The 17,991-nt window shown below is 37.4% G+C and overlaps 1 protein-coding gene and 1 long non-coding RNA gene across 2 annotated transcripts in view; one reads left to right on the top strand and one right to left on the bottom strand.

Annotated features, from left to right (window-relative positions):
* LOC144350293 (uncharacterized) overlaps nt 1-8,879 on the bottom strand; it is a 56,830-nt gene extending 47,951 nt beyond the window's left edge. Inside the window, exons 1-2 of the mRNA XM_085494359.1 lie at nt 8,748-8,879; nt 7,140-7,222 (exon numbers count right to left, since the gene is read on the bottom strand). The gene's annotated coding sequence lies outside the window, so the exon portion shown is untranslated. The remainder of the gene's footprint in view (nt 1-7,139; nt 7,223-8,747) is intronic.
* Nucleotides 8,880-13,390: 4,511 nt separating this feature from the next.
* Nucleotides 13,391-13,927, top strand: LOC146729987 (uncharacterized). The gene is made up of 2 exons (XR_014927922.1): nt 13,391-13,592; nt 13,766-13,927. It is a non-coding gene; the product is annotated as an uncharacterized LOC146729987 (long non-coding RNA).
* The last annotated feature ends 4,064 nt before the right edge of the window (nt 13,928-17,991 follow it).

Consider the following 17,991-nt stretch of genomic DNA (forward strand, 5'->3'; position numbering starts at 1 on the left):
TGATTATTGTAGTGATCTATTGTGATGTAAACAACACAGTGATTGTTGTACTTAACTCGAGTGATGTAAACAAAACAGAGATTATTGTGGTGATCTCTAGTGATGTAAACAACACAGAGATTATTGTGGTGATCTCATGCGATCTAAACAACATAGTGATTATTGTAGTGATCTATTGTGATGTAAACAACACAGTGATTGTTGTGGTTAACTCGAGTGATGTAAACAACACAGATATTATTGTGGTGATCTCTAGTGATGTAAACAACACAGAGATTATTGTGGTGATCTCATGCGATCTAAACAACATAGTGATTATTGTAGTGATCTATTGTGATGTAAACAACACAGTGATTGTTGTGGTTAACTCAAGTGATGTCAACAACACAGAGAATATTGTGGTGATCTCTAGTGATGTAAACAAGACAGAGATTATTGTGGTGATCTCATGCGATCTAAACAACATAGTGATTATTGTAGTGATCTATTGTGATGTAAACAACACAGTGATTGATGTGGTTAACTCGAGTGATGTAAACAACACACTGATTGTTGTGGTTACCTCGAGTGATGTAAACAACACAGAGATATTGTGGTGATCTCTAGTGATGTAAACAAGACAGAGATTATTGTGGTGATCTCATGTGATGTAAACAACACAGTGATTGTTGTGGTGATCTCTAGTGATGTAAACAACACAGTGATTGTTGTGGTGATCTCTAGTGATGTAAACAACACAGAGATTGTTGCGTTGATCTCTAGTGATGTAAACAACACAGAGATTATTGTGGTGATCTCATGCGATCTAAACAACATGGTGATTATTGTAGTGATCTATTGTGATGTAAACAACACAGTGATTAATTATACTTACAATTGACGATTCAGTACATCTATCTGGGGATGTTGTAAATACAACACACATCAAATCATATCATGAACTTGAACCACGCATTTCCATACATATATTTTTTAGAACAACTTTAGCTCTATAAACTGTACAATCTAGCCTATACAATTAAACTGGCCATCTATGGAATGTGTTGATATGCAACAACCATTAGCAAGCTAGAGACTTTTTGTTAATTATGACACAAAAAGTACAATTTAGTATGGCCCTGCATAATGAAGATAAGAATGGGTTCTAAGGCTTAGTCAAAACAAAGAATACTCAAGGAGTTCAAATAAAATTGCCATTACATTTATTGGACCCCCAGTGATGTAAACAACACACTGATTGTTGTGGTGATCCCTAGTGATTTAAACAACACACTAACTGTTGTGGTGATCTCTAGTGATGTGAACAACACAGTGATTGTTGTGGTGATCTCTAGTGATCTAAACAACACACTGATTGTTGTGGTGATCTCTAGTGATTTAAACAACACACTGATTGTTGTGGTGATCTCTAGTGATGTAAACAACACACTGATTGTTGTGGTGATCTCTAGCGATGTAAACAACACACTGATTGTTGTGGTGATCCCTAGTGATTTAAACAACACACTGATTGTTGTGGTGATCTCTAGCGATGTAAACAACACACTGATTGTTGTGGTGATCCCTAGTGATTTAAACAACACACTGATTGTTGTGGTGATCTCTAGCGATGTAAACAACACACTGATTGTTGTGGTGATCCCTAGTGATTTAAACAACACACTGATTGTTGGGGTGATCTCTAGTGGTGTAAACAACACAGGGATTATCATGGTGATCTCTAGTGATGTAAACAACACACTGATTGTTGTGGTGATCTCTAGACCTGTAAACAACACACTGATTGTTGTGATGATCTCTAGTGATGTAAACAACACACTGATTGTTGTGGTGATCTCTAGCGATGTAAACAACACACTGATTGTTGTGGTGATCCCTAGTGATTTAAACAACACACTGATTGTTGTGGTGATCTCTAGTGATGTAAACAACACACTGATTGTTGTGGTGATCTCTAGCGATGTAAACAACACACTGATTGTTGTGGTGATCCCTAGTGATTTAAACAACACACTGATTGTTGTGGTGATCTCTAGCGATGTAAACAACACACTGATTGTTGTGGTGATCCCTAGTGATTTAAACAACACACTGATTGTTGTGGTGATCTCTAGCGATGTAAACAACACACTGATTGTTGTGGTGATCCCTAGTGATTTAAACAACACACTGATTGTTGGGGTGATCTCTAGTGGTGTAAACAACACAGGGATTATCATGGTGATCTCTAGTGATGTAAACAACACACTGATTGTTGTGGTGATCTCTAGACCTGTAAACAACACACTGATTGTTGTGATGATCTCTAGTGATCTAAACAACACACTGATTGTTGTGGTGATCTCTAGTGATCTAAACAACACACTGATTGTTGTGGTGATCTCTAGCGATGTAAACAACACACTGATTGTTGTGGTGTTCTCTAGTGATGTAAACAACACACTGATTGTTGTGGTGATCTCTAGTGATGTAAATAACACACTGATTGTTGTGGTGATCTCTAGTGATGTAAACAACACACTGATTGTTGTGGTGATCTCTAGTGATGTAAATAACACACTGATTGTTGTGGTGATCTCTAGTGATGTAAACAACACACTGATTGTTGTGATGATCTCTGGTGGTGTAAACAACACAGGGATTATGATGGTGATCTCTAGTGATGTAAACAACACACTGATTGTTGGGGTGATCTCTAGTGGTGTAAACAACACAGGGATTATCATGGTGATCTCTAGTGATGTAAACAACACACTGATTGTTGTGGTGATCTCTAGACCTGTAAACAACACACTGATTGTTGTGATGATCTATAGTGATCTAAACAACACACTGATTGTTGTGGTGATCTCTAGTGATGTAAACAACACACTGATTGTTGTGGTGATCTCTAGTGATTTAAACAACACACTGATTGTTGGGGTGATCTCTAGTGATGTAAACAACACACTAATTGTTGTGGTGATCTCTAGTGATACAAACAACACACTGATTGTTGTGGTGATCTCTAGTGATTTAAACAACACACTAATTGTTGTGGTGATCTCTAGTGATGTAAACAACACACTGATTGTTGTGGTGATCTCTAGTGGTGTAAACAACACACTGATTGTTGTGGTGATCTCTAGTGATGTAAACAACACACTGATTGTTGGGGTGATCTCTAGTGGTGTAAACAACATACTGATTGTTGGGGTGATCTCTAGTGGTGTAAACAACACACTGATTGTTGTGGTGATCTCTAGTGGTGTAAACAACACACTGATTGTTGTGGTGATCTCTAGTGATGTAAACAACACACTGATTGTTGGGGTGATCTCTAGTGGTGTAAACAACATACTGATTGTTGGGGTGATCTCTAGTGGTGTAAACAACACACTGATTGTTGTGGTGATCTCTAGTGATCTAAACAACACACTGATTGTTGTGGTGATCTCTAGTGATGTAAACAACACACTGATTGTTGTGGTGATCTCTAGTGATGTAAACAACACACTGATTGTTGTGGTGATCTCTAGTGGTGTAAACAACACACTGATTGTTGTGGTGATCTCTAGTGATGTAAACAATACACTGATTGTTGTGATGATTTCTAGTGATGTAAACAACACACTGATTGTTGTGGTGATCTCTAGTGATGTAAACAACACACTGATTGTTGGGGTGATCTCTAGTGGTGTAAACAACATACTGATTGTTGGGGTGATCTCTAGTGATGTAAACAACACAGGGATTATCATGGTGATCTCTAGTGATGTAAACAACATACTGATTGTTGGGGTGATCTCTAGTGGTGTAAACAACACAGGGATTATCATGGTGATCTCTAGTGATGTAAACAACACACTGATTGTTGTGGTGATCTCTAGTGGTGTAAACAACATACTGATTGTTGTGGTGATCTCTAGTGATGTAAACAACACACTGATTGTTGTGGTGATATCTAGTGATGTAAACACCACACTGATTGTTGTGGTGATCTCTAGGCCTGTAAACAACACAGTGATTGTTGTGGTGATCTCTAGTGATGTAAACAACACACTGATTGTTGTGGTGATCTCTAGTGGTGTAAACAACACAGTGATTGTTGTGATGATATCTAGTGATCTAAACAACACACTGATTGTTGTGGTGATCTCTAGTGATCTAAACAACACACTGATTGTTGTGGTGATCTCTAGCGATGTAAACAACACACTGATTGTTGTGGTGTTCTCTAGTGATGTAAACAACACACTGATTGTTGTGGTGATCTCTAGTGATGTAAATAACACACTGATTGTTGTGGTGATCTCTAGTGATGTAAACAACACACTGATTGTTGTGGTGATCTCTAGTGATGTAAATAACACACTGATTGTTGTGGTGATCTCTAGTGATGTAAACAACACACTGATTGTTGTGATGATCTCTGGTGGTGTAAACAACACAGGGATTATGATGGTGATCTCTAGTGATGTAAACAACACACTGATTGTTGGGGTGATCTCTAGTGGTGTAAACAACACAGGGATTATCATGGTGATCTCTAGTGATGTAAACAACACACTGATTGTTGTGGTGATCTCTAGACCTGTAAACAACACACTGATTGTTGTGATGATCTATAGTGATCTAAACAACACACTGATTGTTGTGGTGATCTCTAGTGATGTAAACAACACACTGATTGTTGTGGTGATCTCTAGTGATTTAAACAACACACTGATTGTTGGGGTGATCTCTAGTGATGTAAACAACACACTAATTGTTGTGGTGATCTCTAGTGATACAAACAACACACTGATTGTTGTGGTGATCTCTAGTGATTTAAACAACACACTAATTGTTGTGGTGATCTCTAGTGATGTAAACAACACACTGATTGTTGTGGTGATCTCTAGTGGTGTAAACAACACACTGATTGTTGTGGTGATCTCTAGTGATGTAAACAACACACTGATTGTTGGGGTGATCTCTAGTGGTGTAAACAACATACTGATTGTTGGGGTGATCTCTAGTGGTGTAAACAACACACTGATTGTTGTGGTGATCTCTAGTGGTGTAAACAACACACTGATTGTTGTGGTGATCTCTAGTGATGTAAACAACACACTGATTGTTGGGGTGATCTCTAGTGGTGTAAACAACATACTGATTGTTGGGGTGATCTCTAGTGGTGTAAACAACACACTGATTGTTGTGGTGATCTCTAGTGATCTAAACAACACACTGATTGTTGTGGTGATCTCTAGTGATGTAAACAACACACTGATTGTTGTGGTGATCTCTAGTGATGTAAACAACACACTGATTGTTGTGGTGATCTCTAGTGGTGTAAACAACACACTGATTGTTGTGGTGATCTCTAGTGATGTAAACAACACACTGATTGTTGTGATGATTTCTAGTGATGTAAACAACACACTGATTGTTGTGGTGATCTCTAGTGATGTAAACAACACACTGATTGTTGGGGTGATCTCTAGTGGTGTAAACAACATACTGATTGTTGGGGTGATCTCTAGTGATGTAAACAACACAGGGATTATCATGGTGATCTCTAGTGATGTAAACAACATACTGATTGTTGGGGTGATCTCTAGTGGTGTAAACAACACAGGGATTATCATGGTGATCTCTAGTGATGTAAACAACACACTGATTGTTGTGGTGATCTCTAGTGGTGTAAACAACACACTGATTGTTGTGGTGATCTCTAGTGATGTAAACAACACACTGATTGTTGTGGTGATATCTAGTGATGTAAACACCACACTGATTGTTGTGGTGATCTCTAGGCCTGTAAACAACACAGTGATTGTTGTGGTGATCTCTAGTGATGTAAACAACACACTGATTGTTGTGGTGATCTCTAGTGGTGTAAACAACACAGTGATTGTTGTGATGATATCTAGTGATGTAAACAACACACTGATTGTTGTGGTGATATCTAGTGATGTAAACACCACACTGATTGTTGTGGTGATCTCTAGTGGTGTAAACAACATACTGATTGTCATGGTGATCTCTAGTGATGTAAACAACACACTGATTGTTGTGGTGATCCCTAGTGATGTAAACAACATACTGATTGTTGTGGTGATCTCTAGTGATGTAAACAACCCAGTGATTGTTGTGGTGATTTCTTGTGATGTAAACAACACACTGATTGTTGTGGTGATCTCTAGTGATGTAAACAACACACTGATTGTTGTGGTGATCTCTAGTGATGTAAACAACATAGTGATTATTGTGGTGATCTCTAGTGATGTAAACAACCCAGTGATTGTTGTGGTGATTTCTTGTGATGTAAACAACACACTGATTGTTGTGGTGATCTCTAGTGATGTAAACAACACACTGATTGTTGTGGTGATCTCTAGTGATGTAAACACCACACTGATTGTTGTGGTGATTTCTAGTGATGTAAACAACCCAGTGATTGTTGTGGTGATTTCTTGTGATGTAAACAACACACTGATTGTTGTGGTGATCTCTAGTGATGTAAACAACACACTGATTGTTGTGGTGATCTCTAGTGATGTAAACAACACACTGATTGTTGTGGTGATCCCTAGTGATGTAAACACCACACTGATTGTTGTGGTGATTTCTAGTGATGTAAACAACCCAGTGATTGTTGTGGTGATTTCTTGTGATGTAAACAACACACTGATTGTTGTGGTGATCTCTAGTGATGTAAACAACACACTGATTGTTGTGGTGATCTCTAGTGATGTAAACAACCCAGTGATTGTTGTGGTGATTTCTTGTGATGTAAACAACACACTGATTGTTGTGGTGATCTCTAGTGATGTAAACAACCCAGTGATTGTTGTGGTGATTTCTTGTGATGTAAACAACACACTGATTGTTGTGGTGATCTCTAGTGATGTGAACAACACAGGGTTTATTGTGGTGATCTCTCATGATCTAAGCAACACCCTGACTTTTGTGGTGATTTCTTGATCTGTAAACAACACACTGATTGTTGTGGTGATCTCTAGAGATGTAAACAACACACTGATTGTTGTGGTGATCTCATGTGATCTAAACAACACATTGATTGTGTGGCAATCTCATGTGATCTAAACAACATAGTGATTATTGTAGTGACCTATTGTGATGTAAAAAACACAGTGATTAATTATACTTACAATTGACGATTCAGTATATCTATCTAGGGATGTTGTAAATACAACACACATCAATCATATCATGAACTTAAACCATACATTTCCTATTAAAAAACAAATATTTTTAGAACAACTTTAGCTCTATAAACTGTACAATCTATTCAATACAATTAAACTGGCGATCTATGGAATGTGTTGCTATGCAACAATTATTAGCAAGCTAGAGATTTTTTGTTAATTATGGCAAAACACAAAAAGTAAAATTTAGTATGGCCCTGCATAATAAAGATAAGAATGGGTTCTAGGGCTTAGTCAAAGTAAAGAATGTTCAAGGAGTTCAAATAAAATTGCCATTACATTTATTGGACCCCAGGGACATTGTTAAATCAACTTGAGTTTCAATCCATGTACATGTGTTTGGAATTAATTGCACCCCCCCCCCCCACGGACCCAAAGTCAACTGATCCCCAAAACCCACATCCCGTAATATGATTCATATTTTGGTCATAGTAAAAGCATTTAGTATTGGGTATATGCTTTCAACCAGGGTTGTACATGCCTATACATGCAAGATGTTGTATATTATTGAAAAATACTCTCGTACAACAGATTTGGCCACGGTAGCAGTATGGAATAATAAATTAAAAATAATTAATTACTTTCAATGAAATAAAAAGTTATTCCAAATTTCTTTTTTTCATTGTTACCAGAATCACATTGCTAATTTTCTTTGCCATTTTGAAACAATTTTTAAATTATGCAAGTCACACTTTTTTAAACAGTTTTCAGAATTTTAGAATACAAGACAGAAAATAATAATATTTTTGAATGATTTTTCTATCGCATTACAATGTAACCTCCATATGAAAACCACATGTTACATCATCAGCATTTTCTTGAAGTCACTAGGGTGGTTTCTATACACAGCTTTGTCTGTAAGTCAAAATTGTGTTTGAATTATAAAGCACCTTAATTACCAAGCATGGAAGCATTGTTAAAAGTAATATGATGTGGTAACCCCATACCAATAAGCCGGCACATTCTTGAGATACTAGGGACAAGCATTTTACTTTAGTTCGGATGGTGACCATTATAAATTCATGGGGGCTGGCAAATTTGAAAAAAAAAATTACACATGAAAATTTTTTTTAAATTGCTAAGAGATGAACAACATTGGAACATTTTTCAAACATAAATCTGTCCGGGCGAGGGAGGTAGACCACAAACTGTAAACGGATACAACGAATTTATCATGGAAACAGAAATTTGGCCCAAAACTAAGAAGAAACATTTTGTACAGTTTTTCTGCCAGCGCTCCTACAACTGTTTCAATGGTCCACCCCCACTCCCGGTTACTGAAATAGTTCACCCCTATTTACAAACAATGCTTAAATATTATGAGAATATCATTCCTTATTTTTTTTACCTTATTATATTAGATTCCAAAGTATTAGGAGATCAGTTGACTTGGGTCATGCCTTACAGGGTGTCAGTTGACTATGGACCCGTTCAAGACTGGGGTCATTAGACAAGTCATCTCCCGGAAATAGTTTACAAAGTAACCGTCATAGCCTACACAGGTGTACTGCCGATCAGCAAATTATAACTTACATAAACTAAAAAAAATACCTTGACCGTGCAAAATAACGATAAACTTGCACACCACGAAGCATCACCACCTAATATTTACGACGAAATCAGCAAAAAAGGTTCCACTCCTCCAACACTTTCACCTGACCGCCATTTTGGTGACCCCGTATCATTGATCGCGCCCTCTGCGAGGAATTTGCAAATACTTTCTATTTTACACTCCATACTTCAGTCAGATACAAAGTGCGTTCATTGTTTAGACACACTAACTTTAACGACGAAATCAAAAATCGTATATCGACAGGGCAGATGGGAAAGGCCGTCAAAAAGGACGAGTACTCTTACTCATTTTTTATGCTACAATCGAATTTTATGCTAAAATCGAATATTCATATTATTTCAATATAACTAAATATGTGTTAGAGACTTTAGCCTATTGTATACATACACACCTTGTCAATTGGAAAACTGCTGAACCGGGACCACTAGATAGATCTAAATATTACATACACATATTATGAACCGGAAGAGTCTACACATTGTATCAAAATACACGATTTGTTAATAGTTTCCAGGCGTTTTCCATGGTAGCCGTATTATTAACGCGTTCGCGACAGAATCCCAGTAAGATCTGTATTTATTTTTCAACACATGTTTAACATTAGAATGACCCCAAGGTCAATATGAGATGATACTCTTATCAATCTGTTGGCCCTGCTATTTTTTTTCAAGGAGTAAAAAATCACAATATGATTTTTTTAAGCGAAATTGAAACATTTTTCAGAATTTTCAGAGAAAAAAAATATATAATACGTTACAAAGATTTCTTTATTGAAGCACAATGTATGCAACATTAAGTCATGATATTTTCTCAATGTGTTTTACTGGGGTGCATGGCGGTAATCCCATCTATAGGCTACTTTTTGTTTGAAAGACTCGGCTAAAAATATGACCGCCAAACTAGGTAAAATTTCCATAAAAAATGGCGATATTTTTTCGACATTTTCAAAGGGATTCTTCACATCTTTGTATTACAAACTCGGTGCAAAAAGACATCATGATACACTGCTACGAAAGTATTATAAAAGAATTAATATATTGTATATTTTGTACATTCATTTTTATTGTAAGTCGGTCGTCGATTTTGAGGGAACTGAACAAAAATCTAATTGAAAAACAATATACAGGGTAAATTACATATTTTTTTTTTTAATTTAATATACAAACTTCATATAAAAAAATGAAAGAAAAATTCACCTCGATTATATTTGCACAATTTGGTAGCATGTCCACCAATCTTGGTATTTTTGATATGAAAATCAAAAATGGAAATCAATTTATTGATCTTTCAGTAAAATTTCCAGAACTTGCTCTTCGTTTTATGTACTTTTTTATTGAGATTAAAAATCACATTTAAGAACCCTAACTGTTTGTGTTTGTGACTATAATACCAATGACCCCAATGACACCAATCATCTCACGGGGAGGGCATGTAACTTTCCAATCGGGCTGGTAAAAATAAAAACCTTTATGCCCTATGCCGACAGTATGATAACATTTGTTCATGGTCTATTGTTAGTATGCCAGTGTCTGTACTAAATGAAAAAAAATAGGAAATGCAATCAGATGATTTTTCTTGGTGCTTACAAGAAAAGGGAACATTACAATTAATAACCCGTGCGTTTATTAAAAAATATTATGACAGAATACGACGGCGATTAAATATACATCGGCATAAGTTTGCATCTGATATGAATGAGAGTGAATGTGATAATTTAACTACGAGTGGAATTATGGGAAATGGCTATATACAACTATTTACACATGATGCATAAACCAACATAACTTTAAATGTTTCCACCTGGGTGACGGGCATTGGATATAACTAGTAACCGTTCAACCTATTATAACGTGCAATGTAACTTTTTTCTGACCACGTCGGTATGTGTTATGGAGCTTATTGAAGGGTGAATATTGGAAGGAATATTTGACAAGATAACACAGTAGAAACGCTTTATAACTGATTTCACTAGCAATGAAAAAACTGCTTGATTCCAATTACGTACGAGTCAATATTTACAATATTTCTCACTGGGAGTAAAACGTCGGCTCATACATCTGTGGTGGATAAGGAAGCCGCATTTGTTTATTTAACCCTGCAAACAGTGCTGTGTGTACGGGGACGCGTTCGGTTGATAAATGACCCCGATTACTGCCCTGCGCACCTCCATAGACAAAGTACGGGAGCGCACCGAGTTGGTGCGCAAATTGTAAATACGTAGTTTCCCAGTCGAAATCGGATGAAATGACGATATAGTTATCCGTACCAAGCATTAATTATCTGAAATTGGAATGTCTTAAAAATAATGACAAGTAAAGACGGAAAAATGTAAACGCGTAGATATACCGATCATCCACCAAACTCCGCCATTCATTTGTTTTTAGGGCAAAGTAGCCGATTTCATCCACAACTGGACTCCGAACTGGGAGTGCTGGATATTTGTATTAATCGATCTTGTTTTTTGTACCTGGGCTTGCTATTTCATTAAAAAAGTTATATTTTTCAAAGTCCCCGACTTTGTCTATGGAGGTGCGCAGGGCTGTGGTTGGGTACGTCTATCAACCGAAAGCGTTCCAGTACACACAGCACAGTATACAGGGCTAATGTAGCGAAATTACCACATTTACTCTCATTCATAGGGAGTGTAAACATTTGTCAATGCCTCCTTTATCGCCGTCGCTTTGTAGTACAATTGGTTGTAATAAACACATGAATTACAGTGGAGTGAATCATAACATTAACCCCTATTATCGTCATACATGGAATGAGTTGATTTCAATATATATTTGATCCTATCTTAAATCATGTCTAATCGTATCGTACATCCATGGTGGATAAGTACGTCATATATGTGTATTAGCCCAAAATCCCATCCGCGCCTTCCTGGTATTCGGTTACCGAATACAAACCCTGACTGTCAGTTCTGATAAAAAGGGAAATTACGACCTTTCAAATCTGTTATGATAATGAGTTGACTCTAGCCTCGTTTTGAGATAGGGGTTCCCCGAACAAAGTTCTTCTGTGTACGGCGTTGAGTTTTGTGAGTCTGTCGAGTGATTAATACATCAATATCAACAATCGTGTGGTGTCTAAGTGCTTGTTTGTATCTGCTAGCAGTACCCACGGGTCCAACCCAATCTAGTTGGTATTTGCGACACTTCCCGGGAACAGACTATCCTTTTTTTCATTTAAACATGCTTAGCCTAATGAACTTCTCATGCAGTTCGTGTTGGGATTTCATTTAAATTAACAATGTATTTTTTACGCGTTGTATACGTCGTTGTGAGTCCCATAGATGTTCAAATATCCCAAATACATTTCTCTATTTTTTACTATTGTGTTTTAGTTTTACAAATTTGACAAGAAAACAGTGAGTTTTAATGTTATTTTACATGTTCACATAGATTTAATTTAGCGGATTTTACTAGTCAGTATAAAATCTAGTTAATTAATGTATTTGAATTAATTAAACGTCTGTGAACACACAACTACTTCACAATATTTCCTATCTGACTGCCCCTCCCACCACAAAACACCGTAACATTGAATATTTTCTATACATACTATCGAACCATTAAAAAATATATGAGAAAATGTTTATGCATGCGTCATCTGATACACGTGCGTTTTGTATGTTTACATGGATGTTATTCATTACGACCTGTTTTGGAAGTTTTTCAAATATTCATCAGAACTTTCCTCAAATTAATTAAGTTACGTTGCTCTAAATATCACGCCCTCAAGACGATAAAGCCAACGTCTGTAGTTGAGGGCGGTATAACCAATTTGAGCCACGGTAACACAATTCTATAGAAACTAATTATTAACTGTACACTTTAATACTGTTATGTAAAAATTGCTCATACCTAAACACATTCTTTGCGCAGCAAAGGCATTCCTCCATCTTTCTAAATATTTATAAAATTCTATGGCAGTTGAATTAAGCCAGCTAATTAACAGCCTCCGTTCGCAATGACGTTAACTGAGCACGTTGCAGAATTATTCAATCAGCAAACAGAAACTTCAGTTTTTAGTTTGAATTTTTTAATTTATAATACATATTGATAAAGATGATGAGAATGCATTTGTTGTTTTGTTTTTGTTTTGTTTTTGTCGTAGTTTAATTTTAGTCATTACAGCAGAACCTGGGAATTGTTTTGGCCAAAACGCAAATATTTTGCCCTCAACGTCGATCTGTTTGGGTCAACTGGCTGCGTCGCACCCCACCGGTATATTGTGTTGGATTCAGAAAAATAGGCGTATGCCTTTAATGACCACAACTTATCACTTCGAATTTTGTGTTGAAAAATAATGTTTTACATGCGTTGAATGGGGCCAATGTCGAGTACGTTGCTATGATCGTTCAAGAGAATTGATGAAATGCTAATACATGCTTTACTTTAGAAACCACTGCAGTCTGTGCCCGGGAAAATGGAGTTGACTTCGTAGGTACTGATATGCGGTATAAATAATTACTTTGACAGCCACACTACTATTGTAACTGATGTATAATTCACTCGACATAATCACGTACACAGAATAACTATTTACAGAAAAACTGTTTGCCGGGGAATCCCCATCTCAGAACGAGGCTAGAGTCAACCCATCATCGTTCAGAGGTCGTAGTTTCCCATCTTATCAGTACGGACAGAATACCAGTGAATTGGGGTCTGCATTCAGTGTTACTAACAGAATACATGGGTGGCATGGGTTGGATTGTATCAGCAAAATATTAGAGGTGGATTCGGTCATGAAAGTTCCAACAGAATAAAACGATGGTGGAATTTAGACACGGGGAGTATTGGCAGAATACCGGATAGATGGTGGGTGTTCGAATTCATAGGAATTGTTAGGACTCAGGGTGCCGGTAGAATACTAGAAAAGAGGCAACCGAATAACGAGAGGCAGGGTTTGATGATGACGGAATACCAGTTAGACTAGTATTGGAATCTATGATACTAAAAGAAATTTCTTTTTAATTTTTCTGTTATAATAGGTATGAGGCAATGCTGGTCAAAATTTGAAAGCAGGTTGCACCTGTGCTCTAAAAGGGGGAACAAATGTAAAATGGTAGTTCTCTACAATTGCTGCCATGACAACGGCCGAACAATTTTGAGGACTGTATGCAATGTATAAATCGCGGACATATCACAAATAAGTCAATCAGGTATGTTTTTGAATGTGTTCAACTGTGTGTGTTTCTGTTGAAACTTGATAGGATCGTCGTACTTGCACTCTAGTAAGGAGGGGAAATTTTGAAAAAATGCCAAGAAAAAAAATGAAAAAGAAAAATGTTAGCGGGATCGGATCGCTAATCAGCATGGCTTATTACCGTGATTTGTTGTGAAACACCAAGTAGATTATGAAAGTTCCCGGATGTGAAACACCAGGTAGATTATGAAAGTTCCCGGATGTGAAACACCAGGTAGATTATCACTTTAATAAAACCCTCAATAAATTATTTCAAATTCTGCGCTATTTTTTGATTTACTCTTGTTTGTTCAAGTCGAACGTTCAATTAATTAATTACATTACATTAGGTAATATGAAAGAGATTATTCAATTCGCAGCCCTCTATAAGAGAACACTGACTTTATTTATCATCATTCGTGTTTGGAGCCTTGAAATTTTGCAAGACCACTAAAGGTCACACTATCTGTGGTACTCGTAAATGCAATAGGTTCTATTACTTAATTACTGCTCGTGTGAGTCACGCGTTTTTTAATTTTTAAAAACAATATGGCATGGTAAGCCAGATGCCAATGGAGTTTAACGTATACAGGTATGCACTGCTGGTTTGACCCCAGGTCAAGCCAATCCCCCCCTATGTTATGGTTTTCAGTCACTTCAGCAAACCTAGAAACTGTTTTGGCAAAAAACATCTACCTAACCGTCGATCTATTGCGTCAACTGTCTGTGGAGCACTCACACTCGAACTCCAGGTATAGTGTGTTGGATTGAGTCCAAGAGACACATTTCTTCAATGACCACATCTTTCAAAGCTCATGTCGAATTTTGTGTTGACAAATAATGATTTACATGTGTTGCATGGGATCAATGTCGAAAACGTTTGATTGATCGTTTAAGAGAAGTTCATTAGTATTGTCACGGGAAAGCTTGTTGGCACATCCCTTGAAGGTGACCTGATCAAGTAAACTGACTACTGTAGTCTTATATTCCAGGTAATTAGGTGATGATGTTTTTTTCTGTTTTTTTTACCAAGGGTGCTGAAGTGTGAAATTGAATCTTAATATTTGTAACTCACCTCCGTGACTAATTGGCCGAGGTCGTTTATCCACACTTGGCAGGAATTTCCTATTTTGGCGGATCATGCGATCTCATTACCAATCAAATAGTTTTTATTTATACTCGACCCAATAAAATTTCTAAATTTGTTGATTTATTTAACCTCATTTTTGCGTCAGCCACACAAATAAAAACTGATATAAATTGGCACACGAACCAGCACTCTTCGGTCAGCTCTTGTAACTCACGCACAAGACCTCAAGATCAAGCCAACCCCTGAAGAACTAAAGGCCTTGCACTCCACTAGCTTGGACAGCGTCTATGAGATAACTTTGGCTTTATAACAAGAGAATTGTGTATAGCTTTAATTTCTCAGTAAAAAAAAATGCGCGACTTTCTCTGTACGGGTTTCAGAGGACGGCTTTGTCTTTGCAAGACCTTGAGACTGTGACTCGTGTGACCCCAAGTGACTTCCATGTACAACATGTCATTATTGTGTTATGAATAAAAGAGGTTAGCAGTGTAAACTGTGTCTAAGTGATTTATTTATCAAAGAGTTCCCTTACCCTGCACCAATCCCACGGACTGATATATTTTCACTCCAAAGAACCCCTACCTTTTGACTTGAAATACGTTACCTGTTCTCACGTACCAACAAAGGGGGCAAATCATTACAGTACGCTTTACTGCAGAAAAAAAGGCATTATCCTGTGCCCGGGAATGTGGGGTTGGCCTCGTGGCTACTGATAGTCGGTATAAATATATACTTGGACACCTATTGTTGTAACTGATGTATTATTCACACGACAGATACTCAATACTCAACACCGTCACATAAGAACTCTATCTAACGAAAACATACCTGCCGGGGAATCCCCATCTCAAAACGAGGCTAGAGTCAACTCATTATCATAACAGAGTTCAGAGGTCGTAATGTCCCTCCTTTATCAGTACAGACAGTATCAGTACAGACAGAATACCAAGTAATTGGGGTTTGTATTTGGTGTTACTAACATAATACCAGGGACGCGGGGTTTGGATTTAAGGGTACCAGCGAAATATCAGGGATTTGGGTTCGATCATAAGAATTCCAACATAATAAAACAAGGTGGAATTTAGACATGGGGAATACTGTCAGAATACCTGGGAGGTGGGTGGTCAAACTTGGGTACGGATAGATGGGTTTCAGATTCCTGGGTATTGTTAGAACCCAGGGTGGCAATAACATACCAGGAAAGTGGCAACACAATAGCGGGAGGCAAGGTTTGGTAATGACGGAATACCTGATAGTGCCAATGACTTCAATTCTAGTCTGACATAAATATCCTTTTATCTTTTCTGTGATAATGAGCAGAGAGCAATACTGGTCAAACTTGGAAGGAACGTACGTCACACATGTGCTCTAGAAAGGTGGAAAAATGTGAAAGCGTAGTTCTCTCCAATTGCCGCCATGACAACTGCTGAAACCTTCTTTTGATCTTGGCTTCGTTCTATGTATCCTTCTACACATTTGCTAGTCAAAATCTCGGACTATTATTTATAAAATTAAGTACGTTTCTAAAGTCGGTGCAAAATATTTTCAGCTCTAGCCTAAAGCCTATTAGCCAACCCGTTTGTCTGTTTGTTTGTTCGAACTTGATAGGGTCATCACACATGCACTCTAGTTAGGTGCTAAAATTTGGAAAATTACCATGGCAACACCTGATGATTTTTTTATCGCTTATCAGCTTGGCTGTGATTTGTTGTGAAACACAAGAAAATATTTTACTTTAATAAAACCTTCATCACATTATTTCAATGTATTCGCCATTTTCGTAATTACTGCCAGCTTAAGTCACACTGGTAATTTTTAAAAAGAATAAGGCATTGTACCAGTGTGTGCCGTTGTTTTGACGCCAAGTGGATCAAATATTCTTGACTTCACACCACCGTCTCCCCATTTTATGATTTTCAGCAATTTCAGTGAAACCTAGGCAAATATTATCGCCTTCAACGTCGATCTTTTTGGGTCAACTGGCTGCAGAGCACTCACACCCAAATTTCAGCTATACTGTGTCGGATTCAGTACAAGAGACACATTCTTTCAATGACTACATCTTTCCACATCGCTTGCCGAATTTTGTATTAACAAATATTGTTTTACATGTGTTGAATTGGGCCAATGTCGAACATTTTCGAATGATCGTTCAAGAGAAGTTCATTAGCATGCTTTACTGCAGAAAAAAAACAACAGTCTGTGCCCGGGAATGTGGGGTTGGTCTCGTGGGTACTGATAGTCGGTATAAATAAGTACTTGGACACCTATTGTTGTAACTGATGTATTATTCACTCGACAGATACTCAATACTCAACACCGTCACATAAGAACTCTATCTAACGAAAAAATACCTGCCGGGGAATGTCCATCGCAAAACGAGGCTAGAGTCAACTCATTATCAAAACAGAGTTCAGAGGTCGTAATTTCCCCCCCGTTATCAGAATCACGGAAATTGCCAGGACTCAGGGGTCAATAGAATACCAGGAAAGTGGCATCACAATAGCGTGAGGCAGGATTTGGTAATGACGGAATACCAAATGAACTAGGATTGGAATCATTGGCACTGACATAAATGGCTTTTTAACTTTTCTATGATAATGGCCAGGGAGCAATACTGGTCAATCTTGGAAGGTAGGTCACACTTGTGCTATAGAAAGGTGAAAAAATGTGTCCAAGTGCTGCCATGACAACAGCCGAAATTGTCTTTGGCCGTAGCTTCATGCAATGTATACTTGTATAAATCTGCTAGACAAAATCTCGGATATATCACAAATAAGTTCATTAGGTATATTCCTGAATTTGGTCCAAAAAAATATTTACAGCTCTAGCACAAAGCCTTTAAGCCAGCCGGCTTATCAAACTTGACAGGTTCGTCACACCTGCACTCTAGTAAGGTGGAAAAATTCGAAAAAAAAACTGCCATGGCAACACCCAAAAAA

The sequence above is a fragment of the Saccoglossus kowalevskii genome, chromosome 20 (assembly GCF_978046115.1).
Source record: "Saccoglossus kowalevskii chromosome 20, keSacKowa6.1, whole genome shotgun sequence".
Lineage (NCBI taxonomy): Eukaryota > Metazoa > Hemichordata > Enteropneusta > Harrimaniidae > Saccoglossus > Saccoglossus kowalevskii.